Source organism: Lissotriton helveticus, chromosome 2_1, assembly GCF_964261635.1.
Source record: "Lissotriton helveticus chromosome 2_1, aLisHel1.1, whole genome shotgun sequence".
Taxonomy (NCBI): Eukaryota; Metazoa; Chordata; class Amphibia; order Caudata; family Salamandridae; genus Lissotriton; species Lissotriton helveticus.
The window spans coordinates 426,547,795-426,553,794 of NC_136059.1; positions in this window are offsets into that span (position 1 = coordinate 426,547,795).

The following is a 6,000-nucleotide window of genomic DNA, read 5'->3' on the forward strand; positions in this document are numbered from 1 at the left end:
AAAGGCTTGGTCATATGACCTAAAAATTACACTTTTTATTACTTTTGAACATTATTTTTTCTTAAACATATATGTTATAATGTTCCAGGCTAATGTACTTTCCCGGAAAATTTACAACTGTCCTGCAAGTAAAATATATTCCTTTTTCGACAAAAAGGGCGTTTCTTCGACCCATGACGGAGCCGTTGAGCAAAAGAGGCTCGGCCTGCTGTCTTAGTCGCCGATACGCCTGAATATCAGATTCTTATCGATCACTTTATGTTGCAGGAGTAGAAAACACAACAGCCCTTGACCATTTATCTTTACTGCGTACCTGCGTATTATACCTTTTACCCTTCATGTAATTGGACTGCTTTATTTCACTTGCCTTTTACTGATTCGAAAACAGTGACTATTATTAAAAACTTTACCAATGTAAATACTACTACCATGTTTTCTTTTAAAAACCTTTATTGTGAAAATGTCAGTATACAAATACGGGCCTATAACCACGTGGGCCGTTCACGGAGCAAACTGTAATCGTATATGATGAGGAGACATTTACACTGTAGAGGAACGTAACGGGCGGGCCATTAGGTTGCAAGAACTAAGGTGTCTAACAGTTGCGGAATCGGTGGACGTACATTTTATAATTAAAAAACGACAGGGCCAGTTACAATAAAATTATCTAGATATACATTTGCGGGCAAGTACCATGGGTGACGTTAATTCGAACTTTCAATAGTACAGTAATCAATAACACATCAGAACTTAATATCAATAGGGATGTCGAAATATTCAATCAATTCTCGTCCCCACCCGCCATGTGCTTCAAAACTGCATACGTATCTCGTGATATCAAGGTTGTGCAACCAGTACACAACAAGGAGTTACGAGTCCCATTTATTCCGGCGCCATTTTGGGCGAGGACGGGCAGGTCCAGGATATAGTCAAAATGTCTCCACCAACCATCGACTGTGATGATGTTCATATGCTGTATTTATTAGAGTAACACTCATCTGTCCACATGAAATTTATTTGCCACAATTACCATAACTATATTTTTTTTCGGTTCCTCTGGAGAGTACATCGTGGCTGATGAGGCAGGTAACGTACCGGGCATTTACCTCTTTTTGCATGTAGAGGAAAGGAAAAACAATTTGAGCGTCCGAGTTCTAAGGTGTCCCAGGGCCATTTTAGTGGACCAGGCCCAAATCCAAAGAACAGGCCGCCATTTTGAGAGTCCTGTTGCAGCCGCCTGTCGCTGTAGCAGCAAGAGCGGGCTAAACTAAGCTAGACCTCGCTCCATTGAAGTAACATAGACTTGCTGAGGATCTTTCATCTTTTCAACACACACCAGTGCGGCAACTTGCTAGACACCACCTCGGTGCCATCCTGATCTCGGCGCCCCACTGCAGATGAAGTGCCTCCACATGGAGGGAGAGACTCGTTTGCGCCGCCTCCCCCCCGCTTCTCAGAACTCTCAACTATGACACCACCTCGGTGCCATCCGGATCTTGACGCCTTGTGCTGGTTCCGGCCTATTCACACATCGGTCCGCTACTGACGCCACCTCACAGGCCAACGGGGCCCCCCACGCCGACTTTCGGCGCAGCATTGTAGGATGGCCACACCAGTGCGGCAACTTGCTGGACACCACCTCGGTGCCATCCAGATCTCGGCGCGTTGTGCTGCCTTCGGCCTATTCGCCGCAAGTGCGCACGCAACTCAGCTGCATAGCAAGTGAAACACCAAGGGGCGCCCCACTGCAGCCGAGGAACCTCCATCTTGGGGGCGACGCACAGCATCACATTGCTTTCCAATGCAGTCAGATCCTCAAACAGCCCCCACTGACTGACGCGAACTCACAGGCCAACGGGGCGCCCCACGCCGACTTTCGGCGCAGCATTGTAGGATGGCCACACCAGTGAGGCAACTTGCTGGACACCACCTCGGTGCCATCCGGATCTTGGCGCGTTGTGCTGCCTTCGGCCTATTCGCACATCGGTCCGCTACTGACGCCGCCTCATCTTGGGGGCGACGCACAGCATCACATTGCTTTCCAATGCAGTCAGATCCTCAAACAGCCCCCACTGACTGACGCGAACTCACAGGCCAACGTGGCGCCCCACGCCGACTTTCGGCGCAGCATTGTAGGATGGCCACACCAGTGCGGCAACTTGCTGGACACCACCTCGGTGCCATCCGGATCTTGGCGCGTTGTGCTGCCTTCGGCCTATTCGCACATCGGTCCACTACTGACGCCGCCTCACGTGCCAACGGATTTTCTACGCTTTTTATAGCCCTATGCCGCATAACAGGTCATGTGACTTGTTTATAAAACTTTTCATTGGTTCATTTTACTTTTGGTTTCCTAATGATGGAAGGCTTGATCATATGACCTAAAAATACACTTTTCATTGGATTAAAACATTTTTTTTCCCAAACGATGAAAGCCCCACCTTGTTTCTGGATGTTTCAGACTGAAGCTGGCGTCAGCATGAAAGCACCACCATCTCGTAGCTCCGTCGTGGTCATTCCGCGAGCAATCATGGCAGCCGCTCCCCACCAGAAACCTGCAGGAGTCGGTGGCCCCCATGACTTTTGTAGAATCTTCAAGGCTGAGGGGACGCTTTCGAGAATGGGGCGCCCCACTGCAGCCGAGGAACCTCCATCTTGGGGGCGACGCACAGCATCACATTGCTTTCCAATGCAGTCAGATCCTCAAACAGCCCCCACTGACTGACGCGAACTCACAGGCCAACGGGGCGCCCCACGCCGACTTTCGGCGCAGCATTGTAGGATGGCCACACCAGTGCGGCAACTTGCTGGACACCACCTCGGTGCCATCCGGATCTTGGCGCGTTGTGCTGCCTTCGGCCTATTCGCACATCGGTCCGCTACTGACGCCGCCTCATCTTGGGGGCGACGCACAGCATCACATTGCTTTCCAATGCAGTCAGATCTTTAAACAGCCCCCACTGACTGACGCGAACTCACAGGCCAACGGGGCGCCCCACGCCGACTTTCGGCGCAGCATTGTAGGATGGCCACACCAGTGCGGCAACGTGCTGGACACCACCTCGGTGCCATCCGGATCTTGGCGCGTTGTGCTGCCTTCGGCCTATTCGCACATCGGTCCGCTACTGACGCCGCCTCATCTTGGGGGCGACGCACAGCATCACATTGCTTTCCAATGCAGTCAGATCCTCAAACAGCCCCCACTGACTGACGCGAACTCACAGGCCAACGTGGCGCCCCACGCCGACTTTCGGCGCAGCATTGTAGGATGGCCACACCAGTGCGGCAACTTGCTGGACACCACCTCGGTGCCATCCGGATCTTGGCGCGTTGTGCTGCCTTCGGCCTATTCGCACATCGGTCCACTACTGACGCCGCCTCACGTGCCAACGGATTTTCTACGCTTTTTATAGCCCTATGCCGCATAACAGGTCATGTGACTTGTTTATAAAACTTTTCATTGGTTCATTTTACTTTTGGTTTCCTAATGATGGAAGGCTTGATCATATGACCTAAAAATACACTTTTCATTGGATTAAAAATTTTTTTTCCCAAACGATGAAAGCCCCACCTTGTTTCTGGATGTTTCAGACTGAAGCTGGCGTCAGCATGAAAGCACCACCATCTCGTAGCTCCGTCGTGGTCATTCCGCGAGCAATCATGGCAGCCGCTCCCCACCAGAAACCTGCAGGAGTCGGTGGCCCCCATGACTTTTGTAGAATCTTCAAGGCTGAGGGGACGCTTTCGAGAATGGGGCGCCCCACTGCAGCCGAGGATCCTCCATCTTGGGGGCGACGCACAGCATCACATTGCTTTCCAATGCAGTCAGATCCTCAAACAGCCCCCACTGACTGACGCGAACTCACAGGCCAACGGGGCGCCCCACGCCGACTTTCGGCGCAGCATTGTAGGATGGCCACACCAGTGCGGCAACTTGCTGGACACCACCTCGGTGCCATCCGGATCTTGGCGCGTTGTGCTGCCTTCGGCCTATTCGCACATCGGTCCGCTACTGACGCCGCCTCATCTTGGGGGCGACGCACAGCATCACATTGCTTTCCAATGCAGTCAGATCCTCAAACAGCCCCCACTGACTGACGCAAACTCACAGGCCAACGGGGCGCCCCACGCCGACTTTCGGCGCAGCATTGTAGGATGGCCACACCAGTGCGGCAACGTGCTGGACACCACCTCGGTGCCATCCGGATCTTGGCGCGTTGTGCTGCCTTCGGCCTATTCGCACATCGGTCCGCTACTGACGCCGCCTCATCTTGGGGGCGACGCACAGCATCACATTGCTTTCCAATGCAGTCAGATCCTCAAACAGCCCCCACTGACTGACGCGAACTCACAGGCCAACGTGGCGCCCCACGCCGACTTTCGGCGCAGCATTGTAGGATGGCCACACCAGTGCGGCAACTTGCTGGACACCACCTCGGTGCCATCCGGATCTTGGCGCGTTGTGCTGCCTTCGGCCTATTCGCACATCGGTCCACTACTGACGCCGCCTCACGTGCCAACGGATTTTCTACGCTTTTTATAGCCCTATGCCGCATAACAGGTCATGTGACTTGTTTATAAAACTTTTCATTGGTTCATTTTACTTTTGGTTTCCTAATGATGGAAGGCTTGATCATATGACCTAAAAATACACTTTAAAACATTTTTTTTCCCAATCGATGAAAGCCCCACCTTGTTTCTGGATGTTTCAGACTGAAGCTGGCGTCAGCATGAAAGCACCACCATCTCGTAGCTCCGTCGTGGTCATTCCGCGAGCAATCATGGCAGCCGCTCCCCACCAGAAGCCTGCAGGAGTCGGTGGCCCCCATGACTTTTGTAGAATCTTCAAGGCTGAGGGGACGCTTTCGAGAATGGGGTCCAATTCCTAGCAGACAAGCGTCCGAGTTCCAAGGTGTCCCAGGGCCATTTCAGTGGACCAGGCCCAAAAAGGAAAGAGCCTGCCGCCATTTTGAGAGTCCTGTGGCAGCCGCCTATCGCTGCACCGCAAGAGTGGGCGCAACTCAGCTGAATGGCGGATTTTGGCACAGTGTACCAAAAGCGGACGGAATGGCAACTGAAATGGTAAAGGGGCGCCCCACTACAGCAGACGAGCCTCCACCTGGGGAGGCCCGTTCACGCCGCCTCACCCCCCCCCCGGGGCGCCCCACGCCGTTATTCGGAGCAGCATTGTAGGATACCAAAACCAGTGCGGCAACTTACTGGACATCACCTGGGTGCCATCCACATCTCAGCGCGTTCTGCTGCCTTGGGACTATTCGCACAACAGACCGCTACTGACGAGGCCTCCCCCCGCACCCCCCGGGACGCACCACGGAATGGCAACTGAAACGGTAAAGGGGCGCCCAACTACAGCAGACGAGCCTCCACCTGGGGAGGCCCGTTCACGCCGCCACCCCCCCCCCGGGGCACCCCACGCCGTTATTCGGAGCAGCATTGTAGGATACCAAAACCAGTGCGGCAACTTACTGGACATCACCTGGGTGCCATCCACATCTCAGCGCGTTCTGCTGCCTTGGGACTATTCGCACAACAGACCGCTACTGACGAGGTCTCCCCCCGGGACGCCCCACGCCGTTTTTCGGAGCTGCATTGTAGGATACCAAAAACCAGTGCGGCACCCAGGTAACATCACCTGGGTGCCGTCCAGAACTCAGCATGTTGTGCTGCCTTGGGACTATTCGCACAAAACTCAGCTACTGACCATTGTTGCTTCTTTTTTCTAAAAAATGTTTAAATGTATTTACTGTTTTTGTTGCGTTGTATATATTTATAAGTTATTAAAGTTTTATATTCCTACTACTTTGTTGGAGTGCTATATATTTTTAATGTGACACATAATTGTAAAAACTTTGATGTACAAAGAGGCATCCCTGGAATCTTCCGCTTCAGGCTCGGTCCCCTCCCCAATCACAATACAGGATGGTTTTCAGATAGTAGGAACGCGTGTGGTGTGACGGATCTCATCGGGTGGGGGCCTTG